This window comes from Agelaius tricolor, unplaced genomic scaffold (genome assembly GCF_023055355.1).
Source record: "Agelaius tricolor isolate 1412-34295 unplaced genomic scaffold, bAgeTri1.0.p SCAF_8, whole genome shotgun sequence".
Taxonomy (NCBI): Eukaryota; Metazoa; Chordata; class Aves; order Passeriformes; family Icteridae; genus Agelaius; species Agelaius tricolor.
Window position 1 is genome coordinate 9085198 of NW_027269268.1, and position 16225 is coordinate 9101422.

At 46.2% G+C, this 16225-nt stretch overlaps 1 protein-coding gene across 24 annotated transcripts in view; it reads left to right on the plus strand.

The window, feature by feature from the left end:
* The first annotated feature begins 508 nt into the window (after window positions 1–508).
* Window positions 509–16225, plus strand: part of ADGRL3 (adhesion G protein-coupled receptor L3) — a 493463-nt gene continuing 477746 nt past the window's right edge. For 11 of the 24 annotated variants that reach the window (XR_011679905.1, XR_011679904.1, XM_071431606.1 and 8 more), the window contains exon 1: window positions 510–1643. The gene's annotated coding sequence lies outside the window, so the exon portion shown is untranslated. Of the gene's footprint in view, window positions 1644–16225 lie in introns of all 24 variants that reach the window. The other 13 variants (XM_071431590.1, XM_071431595.1, XM_071431597.1 and 10 more) reach the window with 4 other exon arrangements.

The following is a 16225-nucleotide window of genomic DNA, read 5'->3' on the forward strand; positions in this document are numbered from 1 at the left end:
GAGCTGGGGAATTTAGCGGGGAATGGGTCTGTGCTGGAAACACAAGCTGCCATTGGCTTGCTGGGAGGGCAGCAGCGGGCAGAGCACCCAGCCGGGGCTGAGGGAACCACACAGGTGATGGATCCCTGCCGCAAAGGCAGGCTGCAATTGGCCGCTCGGATGGGCACAAAATTCCAAGCGGCCAATCGGGACGTGGGAGATCCAGTGTGCAGCGGGGTCTGTGCCCTGTGTGGAGGCTGCCATTGGTTACCTGGCAGGGGAGCCACGGGCAGAGCGTCCAACCGGGCGGTGCGGGATCCTTCGGGAGAGGGCTGCGGGACAGGTGGTGGCGGCCGTGGGGCTGGGACCGCAGCGGGTGCGGGCAGTGCGGGGCAGTGCGGGGCAGTGCGGGCGCGGCGGTGCGGTGCGGTGCGGTGCGGTGCCGGCCGGCTGCTAGGTGGAGCCCGCGTCCGCGCAACCCAGATCCGGGCCCTCGGCGCTCCCCCGCCCCTCGGCTCGCCGCCCGCCCGGCTCCGTGCGGCCGCCGCCGGGCAGGGCAGCAGCGCCGCGCCGCCCGCCGCCGCCTCCTCCCCGGGCCCCGTTCCCCGCTCCCGGCCCGGCCCTGCGGGGGACGCGGATGCCGCCGGTCCCGCCGCCCCGGAGCGCGCTGCCCGTGTGCGGAGCGTGTGCGCTGTGTCGAGCCGAGCCGTGCCGAGCCGGCGGGGCGGCCATGCGGCCCCCCCGCGCCCGCTGAGCACCGCGCGGGGCGCGCCCGCCCAGCCGCCCCCTCCGCGCCCGCGGAGCCGCCCCCTCCGCCCGCCCGCCCGCGCCGAGCCGCGCCGCGCCGGGGCTGGCGGTCTCCGCAGCGGGAGGAGGAGGAGGAGGAAGAGGAGGAAGGATCCAGGGTGTCTGCGGAGCGCGGGGGGCTGAGGACCACCCGCCTCCCTCTGCGCGGGCGCCTTTGTGTCCCCCAGCCCCGGCGGAGCGAGGGGCCGCGGGCAGGGGAGCGGATGCGAAGAGCGGCTGGTGCTGGAGGGGAGAGAGAGAGAAAGGGGGATGGTGGAAGATTTCTCTCCTTTTTTATTTTTTTTTTTTTTGGTGGTCTCTTCGGCAGCGGCTGTTCTTCCCCAGCAGCAGCAGCAGCGGCGGCGGCAGCAGCGGCAGCAGCAGCACCGGCAGCAGCAGCACAGGCAATGACTCTGCCGCATCCGAATCGCCTGGCCGGTGGCGCCGGCTCCGGAGACATCACCTTGCTCTGAAGTTGCCCACCTGGAGGAGGTAAATCGGAGCGGGGCTTTCGTCCAGAGGGGTCGGCGACGGCGGGGAAGAGGAGGGAGTGATCGCCTCCCCCATCCTCACACACTCGTCCTCCGGGAGGAAGCTTGTGTAGCAGAAGAACACGGCAAAAAAGGAAAGACTTTTACTTCTTTCTTTTTTTTTTTTTTCTTTTTTTTTTTTTTTTAATTTTTCCTTGCTTGAGGGGGACGTCCGTGCTTCTCGTCCGGCCCCCTTTTGCTCCTGGCTGGGGGCTTTGGTACTGTGGCCAGGTCTGCTTCCTATTCCCACCTCTGGTTTTAATGGCTGGATTGTGGCAGCAGCTCCCTGCTGCAGGTTGTTGAGGATCTGATGGGGACTCGCATCTCAGGAGCCGGAGGTGACTAAAGGTAACTAAGGAGCGGATGGATGCTCAGCAGCCCTTGCCTGGCCCTCGGTTGCTCCCTTGCCCGCTTGCGCTGGGCTGAAGGGTGCCGGCCGCCCTGGGCGCACGCTTGGATTGAATTATGCTCTAATAAGGGTAGTTTGTCTTCAGGGGGGCTGGATCCTCCAGGTAACGGGAGAGCATCTCTCTGGGTCTGCATGCTGGGCGACCGTGGAGACGAGGGGTGTGCGTCTTGTTTGGAAATGCCTTGTAGGCTCCAGCCTGGTTTGGCTGTGGGCAGCTAGGGTGGCAAAGACAGTGAGGAGATGGAGGGGACCTGCTAGGTTTTGTTCTTGCTCTCTCTTGGTCTTTTTCTATGAAAGACACCACGTTGGACCGGGGGGTTTGCTGGTGTTACACTGAGGAATTCGTGAGTTTCATTCTGTTTCCTCAATCTCCCCCCCTTCCCCCGTCTTCATGCCCCACTCCTTCGTGGATCTGCGTTGCTGTTTAATCGCTGAAGGGTGCCTCGAGAAGCGATTGCTTTCTTGGATATCAGGGGGCATGAGTAGGGGTGGATGTTGCCGAATTGGGGGTGCGTGTTGGGGGCTGCCTGTGCGTGGATGTGAGGGGCTGGGGTAGAGGTGTGAATCCAGCAGCCCCGGCTTACAGGTAGACGCGGGGAGCTTCGCCTTGCCGTGCAGCCGGAGAGCGAAGCGTTCGGTGTAGGTAGGGATGTGCGGAGCTCCCACCTCCTGCCCGTCAGGTTTGCAGCGTTTGCTGCCTCTTATCAGTACAGGGCTGGTGTTTGTTTTGAGCAAGGGCCGATATGTATAGCTGGAATTGCATTTTTAATGCCTCTTTCCTTTTAACCCTTTGTTTTATTTGCTCCCTTAATTATTTATTTGCGTTCCCCTTGCAATCATCTTTTGACCGCGTAACTTGGAGGTACCGGTTGTAAGGCTGATGGCAGGGAGGAACCATCAGCCGGAGAGCAACCCTGTTTCCCAGTTTAAGGAGCCTACCTCCAGCTGGTGCCCGTTAGTGCTAATGAAGATGTAGCTACACTACCCCAGAGATGTGCCCTGGGTATTTGGGGGATTGTCTTCAAGGACTGAGTTGGATCAGCAGACTTGCATCCGGAGTTGTCCAGGGAAGTAACGCTGACCTCCAATACATTTAGTTCTTACCCTTTCCCCTATAGACAGGCAGATGTGTGGTTTTGCTTGAGGGGTGGTGAGGTAGGAAAGGAGCCTCTCTTTCTCTCCCTTTCCTGATAGGCATGAGATTCTTCTCTGCGGTAGTTAAAACAACTCGTATTTTGGCCAACAGCAATGTATTGTTTCTGCTTGTCAACTGTGGAGTTTATTAGCGTTTTAACCAAAACAACCCATGTCTATTGTATTTACTTTCCTGTTTAGATCGCTCCTTAGGAGTTATTGCCATTTCCACTCTCACACTTGTGGTTCCAGGCAGCCAGCTGCTTAGAGGGAGGCTGAGATGCAAGGGAAAAGGCGAAAATGCCATCTGTTTCTTGATATAAGGCAGAGAGGTAGTCTGCCGGCTGCAATTTCTCTCTGTATTATAGCACTCGTTATTCCAGAGTGTAGGATCAAAATTTTCGAAGCTGACCAAAAAGAAATCTTCCCTGGAGCTGAAAAGAAGTAAATTCCATTTTCATTGTGGAATGCTGCCTCTTAAGAGTGCAGCCAGTGCTGCCTGCTTGGTATTGAGTAGTAGCATGTGCTTTGTAGAGCTCATTTATCATCATTTCCAGGGGTTTGCAATACGAACAGGCTTCTACTGTGCATTCATTAGGAAGAATTCTTCCATGGAGCTTTTCATGGGAGTAAACCAGGTGTTACAGGTTAAAATGGGCTGCTGTCAAAAAGTCTGCAGTCGTCACTTTAGATCCATGCCAATGTTGGGTGACAAAGTTCAGGTTAGGGCTCCATGGTAAAGCTGTATTTTTTTCCTAAAGATTAAACTGCTCTGAGAGAACAGGAGTCAGACCCCCTTGTTATGGTCGAGGCTGCTCTGGTTCCTGCTCTTTAAGAGTACTTTAAAGAGTACTTTTTCCTTATTTAGGCTTGATTTACTGCAAAGTGACTGCTGTCTTGTTACCTGCTAGCAAAAAATAAAGTGGATAGAAATCTCTGGTTTTATTTTATTTATTTTTTTCTCTTATTTCCAAAAGGATTGAAGTTTCTGTAAAGCTAGTCTTCACCTGTGAGTTCCAAATAATTTCTATTATTGAATAAGTATGCATTTTCCCTTTTCTTCTTGGGATGGTTAGGAGAAGGTATGTTTAGTTTTGCAGTGAATTCCAGAACAAGATAAATGACAGTGTAGATTGATGATAATGAAAACATTGAGTGCTGCTTTGCAGGCAGTGAGATTTTAATGGTATTTATTAAGTTGAAGCTACTGAGTCCTCACGGAGATGTGTTTTTGTGACAAGAGTGGGAGCTGGTGTTTCAGTTTCTTGGTGCCCTCCGGAGATGAAGTAGTCTATGTCTTAGCCTAGGATATTTGAATTTGTCCCTGTGCCCTGCTGGATCCAGCCCTCCACCCTCCTCCTTTGTTTGCTTGGCTGTGCATCCCCCAGGTTGGGATGCCATGGGGACCACGTCCTTCCTCCTAGTCGGGGGCGATGTGGCAGAGGTGCTCAGCTTGCCTGTCCAAGCACTGATTGCAGGAAAGGCTTTTTTCCTCCTGAAACAGAAAGCAAATTGCCCAGTGCCTGCTGGTGCAAACATGAGCATGGTGCTCCTTGCTGGCTGGGAGGGAAGTGCAAGCAGGTTTGTAGGTGAAAATCCAGCCAGCTGACTGATGAGCTGGGCGTCTCAGCCCAGCGTTTTGGGCTGCTAGAAAAATAAATAAATAAATAAATAAATAGATAGATAGATATTTAGAGGCAGGTAGAGCGAATGATCAGCCAGGACTGAACGGGAATGTGCATGACCTTTAGCTTTGGGCAGGCACTCAGCTGGAGGGCCTGATGCTGCCGTCAGGGTTTTCACATTCAGAGCATGAGTGGATGCATCATCAACACATTTATTCATGCACACGGGGGAGGGAAGTCTTGTAAATGAAGAAATCCTAGGAATGCGTGATTTATTAATAATTTTAATACTAATAGTGTTGGGACTGGTGTAGATTGACTAGGAAGCAATTTAATGTGTGACACAGTATAAAGGATGGGTTAAAGATTGATGAAAGAGATGGAATTCAGGGAGCAAGAATGGATCAGGGAAAAGCTAAAGTATGGAGCATAGGCATAAGGATTTCTATGCTTTAAATAAGTTCCTTTTTTTTCTGTTGTAATTATATTACTTGGTGATTGTGGAAACAGCTGAATGCTGCAGTTGGAGTGATTTTGATAAAGCTTTTCATTCCCTAGAGACTTCTTGCATATCACAAGAGGTTTGTAAGAACAACTCAAAAATTAATTTTTTTGGAGTGATGATCATCTGAGAGATAGACATCACAATATTGATGGGTTGCTGAGGACAGTACTGAAACATCAAGACAGCCCTGCAAAATAAAGGTTTTGTCTGCCCCTTCTGAAAGGCTCCTTATTGGGATAGGATGTACTGGTGAGCATCGACATTCTGGAGAGATGTTTATGGACGCCCATTTCTTCCCTGCTGCTCCTTTTCTCATTCAATAGATGCCCTCCTGCTGGGCTGGGAATATGAAAAATGCACCATGATGCCAAATTCTGAGTGTACATCCACACTTCAGTCTCTGCTATGTCTTCAGGCAGTGCTTTCAGTTGCAGGATGGAGAGCTAGAAATTGTCATTTGCAGGAGTTCAGTATGCACTGGTGTATTTGTAGGAATGTACCTGTCCCAGTAAAGGGGTGTGACATGCTAGCCTCTGCCTCATCTCCTGGGGTCATGCCTGCCTTGCCAAATGTTTGTCACAATCCTCAGCAGCAGTTAATGTGAGGCTCTTTAATCCCTGCTTGGGGATGCATGTGAGTATGTCCTGTTGCTGTAGGTGTTGAGATGCTCCATCACTCCCTGATCTCATCCTAGTACTTAGTGGCAGTGGAAGCTCCCAGAACAGTCTGATGAAGTAGGAGAACTTTGCTTTTAAGCATCTACTTTTAATTCTTGCCTACTTTAATGGCAAGGAAACCACCTCCTACTCAAATCTGTGATGTGATCCTATCTAGGACGTTATCTCATTGCCTGGTTTTGGCCTCCAGGTTTGCAGTGTAATGCTTGCTTTACATTCCTCACTAGATAATCTCCACAGTGCAGTCTGAAATTCCTGTCTGCAAGCTAAGTGTTCATTTTTAAGACAACTTCTCTAAAGAAACCATGGCACTACAGCTTTTACTTCAGCAGTCTTTTCAGGGAGCCTTCTGATTTTGCCTGTAAGGCAGATGCTTTTACCAGTCATTGCACCAAGCATCTGTAACTACAGCAAGGTAGCTGGTCTTTTCAGGCAGTGGAAACGTCATTTTAAACTGTTGTGGACCGCAGTTTTACTTACTAAGTGGTGCTCAGTGAGGGATTTTTTCAGCCTGCCTGAAACCTTTGTTTTCCTCTATCTGAGTCTTTTTTGCCCTCCATTTTTGAGCTTTTAATCAATCTCTACTTCTTCAGGCCCACTCCCATCTGAGGGAGGTACTGCTGCATCTGTGATGGGAGCTCCCACTGTAGTCAGTGGAGCACTTCTGTTGGCTTCCCTCTGAGGGGAAGATGCTCAAGAATCTCACATGTGGTATCTTCTGAAGAGAAGCTGCAGAATCTCAGATGAGGTATCTTTTCAAAAACATTCAGCATCAAGTTTCTAGTTATTGTTTTGTAACATCTTTTACCAGGGGTGGCATTTCAGGCCAAACAAAGCAATGAACACAGAGAAAGAGTAGAAATCTGTGTACACTTCTAAAATGTGTTTGTGAAAACAGTCCGAAATTAAAATCAAGACACTTTTGTTTGAGGCTTGACAGCTTTCAGTTTCAAGGGTCATGAAATAGGCACCATTCTGAAGAAAGCAAAGAGGAGTTTGGCAGCTGTCCCAGTTAGGCAATATGAAGTTGTAGATTTCATTTAAATGCTTAAGAGTAATAAACCTTTACAGAGCATCCATTGGTGCTCACTCTGCCAGGATTTTTGAAAATTATTTTTTTAAAGCACGTTAGTCAACATGTGAGTAATTATACAGGAATTATTTCAGTGGCTACAAACCTGATGCTTCAGAGGCCTGTAGCACAACTCTGATTCATTACAGTGCGTACCTGTCAGAGAACAGCTTTGAAATATTATGCACAGTGTTTTGAGTAGTTTGGATTATAGCTTTGCTACTATTAATTGTGAGAGCTTTACTGATTTGATTGCAGTTGCATTGATTTATATCAGGTAGAGTCATTGATTTTGAACTTTGGAACGGGGCTATGCATTTCTAAAACTTAGAACAGGGTGTCATAAATACAAAGGACCAAAATGAGTGTTTTCTTACAGCAATACAAAGTTAAAATGAAATTAAATAGGACTCTCTGTGCTTTTGTAGAAGTGATGCTTAAAATTTAGCCGTGAATTGCCCTACTGCAAAGTCCTGCTCAAAGGCGCCAGCATTGCACAGCACTGTTCTGAAAGGACCTCTAGTCTAAACCTGGCCCCTTTGGGTAGGACTCTTAGTGGTTTTATACCAAGGGCAAGTAATTAATTTGTGAGAGTCACTGCACACCATATATATGAGTTTTTACAGTAAGTCCCTTTGCCACTCCCTAGAAACCACGAATCCACTTACAGAGGTGAGGCCACTGCATCAATGAGCACTGTTTAAAGTTCGGGGAATAGGAACGTTCTGACTAATGCAGTCTTAGAACATCTGTTTATCATGGGCAGGCACATATATAGACATATAAATACCATGATTTGGGGAACAGACCCAGTTCTGATTTTTTTGGTCAAACTTGGGGAAATGAAACAGAATTTTGGCTTTAGGTGAAATCTGAGAATTGCACCTATACCCAAAACCTATGTACCCACATGTGTATGTCCGTGATGTCCGTGTGTGTGTATACACAGGTTTTGTTTGTGAAATGATGGCGCTGATGCATAGAGTTGTTTTGTTTTTTGATTTGTTTTTTTTTTTTTTTTTTTTTTTTTTTTTTTAATTGTCTTGCTGGAAACTCTCCCTGTTTATTTTCTGGTTGTTTTTTTGGTAGGTGTAGTAATGGACAATAACTTGTGTATGGGCCTGCAGTTGTAAAATTTTAACTGAGTTGCTTGGTTAATAGTCTAACACCAAAATAGAACAACCACATTTTCAGATGTGTTGAGCAACCACATGTTTTATCAGAGTCAGTTCTGGTCCTTGCTTATTTGTTGTAGCAGGCTTTTTCCATTCTGAAGTTGCTGATCCCAAGCCTGCCTTATTGAGATTTTTTTTTCATTGCCCTCAGAGTGAGGGAGAGAAGCTTCAATGTGTTGCAGAAGTGCTGTTTGCAGCATACTTGGGAAAGTCAACATTTTCCTTTGAGCCAGGAGTAAGGGGCATGTTAGCTGCAAGTATGCTGCTAATACTAATTTTGGGCAGGCCTAGGTTAGATGGGGAGTTTAGCTCAGGAGAGCCCAGCACTGGGAGCTGCTGAGCTGTTTACTGTTTTTTTTAGTGCTAAAGCCAGTGTGTTGTGTTGGAGGACTCCAGGAGACAAGGGAGGCCCTAAGCAGAAGCAGTGCCCCTGTTCTGTTTGATCCATGGGTCTCTGTTTAGGAGCCCTGCAGAGGCACTGCCCTGCCTTGCTCTTCAGTGTCACAAACCAAGCCTTGGCTCAAGCCTGTGAGAATAGGGGAGGGACACAAGCCCAGTTTTTGATGTTCTGCATGGGTGGGTACCTTGAATACTCAAATGCATTCCTGTGACAGCTGACCCTGTAAGGACATTTTCAGAAGCTCTTTGGATTTTTTCTCTTTTTTTCCCCCTTCCTTCTCCCCCACAATTTTTTTTTAAATTTTATTTTTATTTTTTTCTGTTCCAAAGACTGCTGAAGGAAAGAAAAAAAGCACCCTTTGTAGCTGTCTTTTTGAATACATCTCACTGATGGAGACAGTTGAGAATTTCAGGGATCATGTTAACTCCTTTTGCTTTGCCCTTGCATGTGTGTGTTACTGACTGAAACATTGTGATTTCAAAATGGTGCAAATTCCCACCACTCTCTTCAAAGGGCACAGGTTTTTGTTGTTTGGGTGTTTTTTGTTTCAGCAAGATGTATGTTGTGGTTTTTTTTACCCATATGTGCTGTGTAATGTGAATCCTTTCTTACCACTTCTGTTGCTGTGTTCTTTTGCATTTTTGGTTTGGGTTTGACTGTTTGTTTGTTTTGTCTCCCTCCTTTCTTTCCCTGCATTTACAAAAGATTTTGGGATTCTATCCTGAATGTTTATTTAATGTGAAGTCTATCTGGAGGTACACAGTGCTGGTCTGTAATCCTGTAGTAGATGGCTTATCTGGAGTATCCAGAGAGCAGCCGTTCCTGTTTCCAGCAGACCACAGATTTTTATATTGGATATTGTTTCTCAGCTAAAGCTTGTTGGAACTGTGTATGTAATCTAAAATATCATTCCTTTGGATTTTGGATATTGCAATCACAAGCTGTAATAGTTGGAAAATTTGATGTATCTATCCCACTTCCTTCCGAGGGAAATTATGATGTGACTACTGCACTTGCAATTCCCACAGCACAGACTTCTTCAAGAAAATGTCATTTTGGATTATCTTTAATGGATGCAGGTGTGTGGAATGTCTGTCTTTTTTTTTTTTTTTTTTTTTTTTAAGAAGAATGTAATGTTACAATTGCTGCTTTATTTGGTACAACTCCAAAATGACATATACTTCCTTGAGTAAAATTCTTCCTGATAGGTATTTAAAATATAGCAATTATGCTGCATAGAGGGGTAGCTTGTGACCTTCTGACAAGGGACCCACAATTACAATCATAATGCACTTTATAGATCTCCTTAAGTAGGTCACCAATTTGCAATGAGTCTCTCTAAAGTCTGTGTGAGGCCTTTCAGTTGCAGGAGTGGGGAGCCTTGTTCTGTACGACATCACTGATATTCCAAAGGGAGGCTGAAATCACTGAATCACAGGATGGATAAGGTTGGAAGTGACCACACTGGGTCATTTGATCCAACCTCCCTACTGATGCAGGATCGTCCTAGAGCACATTGCACAGGTTTGCATCCAGACTGTCCTTGAATATCCTCAGTCAGGGAGATCAGAATTGTTTTTGGGCAGTCTGTTCCAGTGCTCGGTCACCCACACAGTAAACAAAATTCTTCTTCATATTCAGGTGGAACTTCCTGTGCCTCAGTTTCTGCCTGTTGCCTCTTGTCCTACTGCTTGGCATTGCCAAGAAGAGCCTGGAAACATCCCCTTGACACCTCCCTTTGGATATTCACAGACATTGATGAGATCCCTTCTCAGTCATCTCTTTAAGACTGAACAGGCCCAGCTCTCTTAGCCTGTTACTTATATCTTGGTAAGAGAAGCAGGATCATGGAATTGTAGAATCGTTTGGGTTGGAAGGGACCTTAAAGATCTTCTAATTCCAAATCCCTTCCATGGGCAGGGATACCTCCCAGCTGGACCAGCTTGTCAATGCCTCATCCAACCTGGCCTTGGACACTCATTGCCTGGGCATTTACAGCCTCTTTGGGCATCCTGTGCCTGTGCCTCACCACCCTCACAGCGAAGAAGTTCTTCCATAAATGCTCCAGTCCCTTAATGCTCTAGGCTCCTCATCATCTCTCTTGGCCTCCACTGGACTCACTCCAGGAGCTCCATGCCTCTTGTCCTGAGGAGCCCAGAACTGGACACGGCATTCCAGGTGAGGCCTCACAAAGGCTGAGTAGAGGGGCAGGATCACTTCCTTGACCTGCTGGCAATGCTGTTCTAATGAACCCCAGGATATCATGGGCCTGCTTGGCCACAAGACATGGACACCTGGCTGGCTCATGGACAGCTTGTTGTCCACCAGGACCTCCAAGTCCTTCTCCATGGAGCTGCCTCCTGGCAGGTCAGCCCCTGCCTGTGCTGGTGTGTGGGTTATTCCGCCACAGGTGTGGGACCCTGCATTGCCTTTGCTGATTTTCAGATGGTTTCTGCTGAAGGGCTGCACATCTCTGGGGAATTGGCCACTCCTCCCTGCCTTGTGTCATCCCTGAACTTGCTGAGGGGGCATCTGTCCCTTTGTCCAAGTCACTGATTAACCAGGCCCAGTATTGACTCGTGGGGACAGCACAGTGACAGGCCTCCAGATGAACCCTGTGTAGTGACTGTCACCCTCTGGGATTGAGCCACTTCTCAATCCACCCCACTGTACCCTCATCCTTTCCACGCTTGCTGAGCTTGCCTGTGAGGTCGTTGTGAGAGATAGTGTCTAAAGCCTTGCTGAAATCGAGGTAGACAATATCCACTGCAACAAGGGAACGATACCTATGTAAGTAACCTTGTTTTGGTGATAAATACAGGCACACATCACTGAGTACATGAGGATATTCCCAACTGAGCAGCCCTGTGTTTGCAGTGGAGCTGAGACCCTGGGTGAAACTCAAAATGTTTGAAACATGTAGAAAGATGTTTACCAATAGACTCAAGCAATTGTTTATGCCAGCCTAAGCTAAGCTGCAATTTTGCTGTTCAAGGGGAGAATCTGGACCTCCACAGTGTCTGCAGGGATGTTTTTGACAGAGAAAATGTGATATGGTGTGGAATATATCTCAGAGCTGCCTCGCTGTTTGTCTTAAGATTTGGCAGCAGCAGATGGGGGGTTGTCTTCTCCAATGCCTTTATGCTTGGTTGCTCCCTCATCCCGAGGAAGCAAAGGGCAGCCCAGCATAACCTGTGAGCCAGGCTGTAAGGGTGAGGATGCCAGCTTTTGTTTGACCCTTTTCAAGCTGCAGGCTTGAGCACAGCAAGAGTCCACAGTTATCCCAAGTTCACGTAATTTGGGGGTGAAGCCTGTTTCAGCAGTCGTCATTGTGGTAAAGCTGATTACTTAAATGAATAAATAAGTAATTAGTAATAAACAGAGTAATAGACAAGTTAGTGAAGAGTACCATTTCAGTCTGGTCTGTAGTAATACAGATGTATTTTGCAGTAGTAGTAACATAATGCTGGATGTTTGATCTGGTTCCTCTTACAACTACAATAAAAAGAAGGGCAAAGTGTATTTTGGCCTAGGTATGCTGAGTCCACTCCCAATTTCTAACTCAAAATAGGTCTGTGCTGTACTGCAGTAGGAGCTATAGTTAAACATCAATCAGATAATCACATTTTGGGGTTTTTTTTCTCCTGTAAATCACTTTTACTTTTATACCATAGATGTTTGTGTGGATGATTGCTTGTTGACCACAAAGTTGTGGTTTTTGTTTCTTTCATTTACGTCCTCTATTGAATTAGCAGAGTTATGCAGTTTTGTCTTCTGTACTTGGGTGGGATGCTGCAGTGATTTAATTTAAAATGAAAGAGAGATGTCTTCATTGTAGGGAAAACCATGGCTAAGTGGTGAGAGTAAGCAGGTCTTCCATTACCAGAAGCCCTAATTAGAAGAAATCCCATGTACGGTTGACCTTGACTATTGAGACAACCTCAAAGAAGAAAGAGCACTAAAAATTAGTATGCTGCCAGTGCTGCACTTTTATTATTTGACGTTATTAAGCAAACTCGGTGTGTATTTCTTTTTTGAAGCGTTTGATTAAATGTGTGATCTTATCTTGGTGAAATGGCTTGCTGGGCTGCAGACAGTGGTGTTCAGAAATGAAATTTGTTTAGAGCCTCTGAACAGACATTTATTCAATGAGACCTTTCTTGAATAATAGATGTGACAGTGAGACAGCTGTGCAACGTGTTCTAGGGGTTGGACTTTTTATTTTTTTTTGTGTAGAGTTTTGCAGTGTGATTGGGGGGAGATGATAGCACAAGTGCACAGGTGTAAGAATAGAATTAGGGAAATTATCATATGTTGCAGTTTCAGGCCCTGATTCTGCCGAGAATTATTTTCAGATCAAGATTTACACACTTCAGGACTTCCCTGTTGGCATATGGTTTGGCATATCAAGTGATGCATGTATATATCTAGCTCTGTATCAATAATCTTATCCTTTAGCTAGAACTTTAAGATGCTTAAATTTTGTAGAAGTAAAAGAAATCAAAACACACAAATCCCCAAGCAGGGATTTAACTCCTGTGGTCAGTGCTGATGTAGTTGATGGTAGCTGGCTCCTGTCATCACTGCTGATGCCCTTAAGCAGTCCTGTGTTTTATGATAATTCCAAGTCAATGAGATGAAGGGAGACTTCACCACCAGGTGTTTAACCTCTTGTGCCCAACAAGGAGAAGATGTGAAATGTGGGTAAATACTCTCGTCTTACATGTTTTTATCATCAGTGCACTGGTTTTGGCTGGGCTAGAGTTAATTCTTTCACAGTAGTTGTTGTGGGGCTGTGTTTGGGATTTGTGCTAGAAACAGTGTCAATAATTCAGGGATATTTTGGTCACTGCTGAGCAGCTCTTGCGCAGCATCGAGGCTGCTTCTGCCTCTCACCCCAGCCCACCAGCGGGCAGGCTGGGGGTGCACCAGGAGCTGGGAGGGGAACGCAGCCAGGACAGCTGATCCCAGCTGACCCAAGGGATGTTTCATCCCATATGCCATCATGCTCAGCAGTTAGAGCTGGGGAAGATGAAGGAAGCGGAAGACATTGGGAGTGGTGACTTTTTGTTTTCCCAAATAACCACTGTGTGCAATGGAGCCCTGCTTACCTGGAGTATGGCTTCCCATGGGAAGTGATGGATAAATTCCTTGTTCTGCTCTGCTTGCCTGCACAGCTTTTGCTTTACCTATTAAACTGCCCTTATCTCCACCCATAAGTGTTCTCACTTTTAGTATGAACCATTTGGTTGTGTGGAGCAAGTGAGCAGCTGGGGTTAAACCATGACAATTGAAAGCAAAATGCTTTTTTATTGGGCACAGCTACTGTGGAACCCCTTTTTCCCTTCATCAGGGAAAAAATATTCCACGGGAGCTTTCAGTTTTGAAACATTATTGGACATACAATGGTATATATCTGTTTTTCCAACGAAACAGTTGAGTTATTGTTGTTTTCCTTACAACTCACTGGGATAAAAATTCATTGAATGTGTGAACTGCACAGGTTTTTCAGGTGCTGACACACAGCTACATGACTTGCTTTTCCCAATATGAAGCTGAGAACATGAGTACCTGGAAGTATATTATTTTAAACTTTCTTTTTCAGTAGTGGGCTGTGGTGGTCTTTGAAGGTTGGATGTGTGAGTTTTCTGAGTGACTTAGCTTTCCCCTGCAAAAGAAGGAGGAATTCCACTTTTAAAGGAGCCCCAGAGTGCCTCTGCTGCAAAACTGGGTTTTGATCAATCCCGATCTGCCCTTCTGCTTCCCTGCATTGTAGAGCTGCTGTCTTTACATCAGGTTAGATGGTGATGAAGTAATTCCTCCTTCTAGAGGTAAACCTTTCTGTATAGGAGTTGAGAGGAGATGTGAGTTCCATGCCTTAATGGTGTCTTGAGGTGCCAACTTAGGAGCCTCCATTGTTTGATGCTCCAGCTGCTCACCTTTCTTGGCCTTGGGTTAAGGGGATTGTTTTTCCTAGGAGCTGGACGGCTCTCAGCACTTTCTAATAACTTAGAATTATGCATATATTTTTTCTCTCCTAGTGCACAGCTAATCCCACCAGATGCCCAATGCAGATTTGTGAGGCAGGGTGTGAAGTACAGGAATTCATGTGTGTGTGAGCCCTGCATGTTTGCCTGAGCTTCAGGGATAATTTCTCCTTGCAAGGTGATTTGTGTATATGGTACACTGAGGAGGAGTATGGCCCGTAAGCATGATATGACCATTATATTTTAAAGGGCCCTTCCATACATCTGCAGCTGGATATGAGCTGTCTTTTTAGCAGAGACTGCAAGCCCAGAGCCATGAGTCAAAGACCAGCAAACTTGATTCTTTTTGAGCATCCTAGATATTGTGCCCAGGGCTGGCTTGGTGCTGAGGGTGGTGAAACTGCCTGCCATGAAATCATCATCCTGGGATGTTGGCAGACAAAGAGGAAGGGTAAGGGCACGGAGAGCTGGGTTTTTAACCATTTTACTGGTTGCACAAGGATGGCAGGTGTTCTTGGCTCTGGTCAGAACTCAGTGAGGTGCTCAGACAGGCTTTGTTTCATCTGGGTCCCTGTGTGGAAGCTAGGTTATAATCCAGCCTTAAAAAAACCCCAAACATTTTTAAATGGTCCTTTATGGAGATGAAATTTACATATGAAAGCACAGCCTGCTGGAAAAGTAATGGTCCCATTATGTTCTCCTTAAGCTAGAAGTCAGACAGGAAAAGGAAGATGGAAAATTCACTGGACTGAAGTCTACTTGACATCTGCTCTTCTATAGAGCTAGCTTGGTCCAAGTAACTCCATATGTATCTGTTCCTGAACTGAGTCTGATAATTTATTTCTGAATTGAGAATAACATCTTGTTGTAATGTTTAAAATTTTTGTACTTTTTTATGTAGGTGCTGCATAGCTTTTCCCCTAACTTTGAACTTTCAGTGGGACTTGAAAATGAGCCAAAAAATCCACCACTGATAAATTTCTCTGGTGGTTGTTTAAAAAAGGGAGGTGGCATTCTTTACTAACATTTTCTTGCTCCTATAGCTGAGCTATTTTTTTTTAAATTAAAATAAAAATTGCTTGCCACATGTGCTGGGTTTGCTGGTTGGGTTGGTGCACATTGTGAAAGCACCAGTTTTGCTTCCCCTGAGAAATGTGGTGGTCCCTGGCAAAGGTGCATGGGAGCAGGAGGTATTTTATAGTCCCTTTTTCCTATCTGGAAGTCACCTGTGCAGCACTTGAGGACTTTGTACAGTTGTGTGGACTTTGAGGCTGAAGATTACAGATGTACCAGCACCCTTGGTGGCAAATCCCAGAGAGAATGGAAAGTTCCACCTTAGAGCTCAAGGGAACCCCCTTTGCTAGATGCTACAAAACCTTTAGGAAGGGGATAGTGCCCATGTTGGAGGCAGCACAAGGTGTCCAGCTGCAGTGCATCCTAATTATTGCACTTGGTAACATTTCTTGCTTTCTACTCCTGTTGAGTTTTTGCCTAATTTTGCCTAACACGGCTAATTTGTGTTAGGAAGTGAGGGACTAATGACAGCCATACAGTTAAACTTCTGTGTGTATGCAGTAATAAGGTTCAAAGGTTGCTGTGTAATTATGTTAAGTTTCCAGCCTCCTTGCTAATTTTCTGTTGATTGAGGGTGAAAAGAGGATCCTTTTGTGTCCTGACAAAGTGTCTTCCAGCAAAGCAGGGGCTGATTCCTGGCTACTCCAGCTTTTTCCTAGCTGGATGCAGACTCCATTTTCTTTAGTTTCTCCACTTTCATTTCCAGAAATATGTCCATATGTCATATGTCCAGCATCCAGGGTATGTAAAGATGATCAATGTGTATCTACTGGTGCTATTGAAACAAGGAGCAATTATTTAAATTAATCAGGACATCTTTCATGAGCAGGATGAGATAAAATAATAGCAGGAGCAGTGCTTTGTTCAGTGCA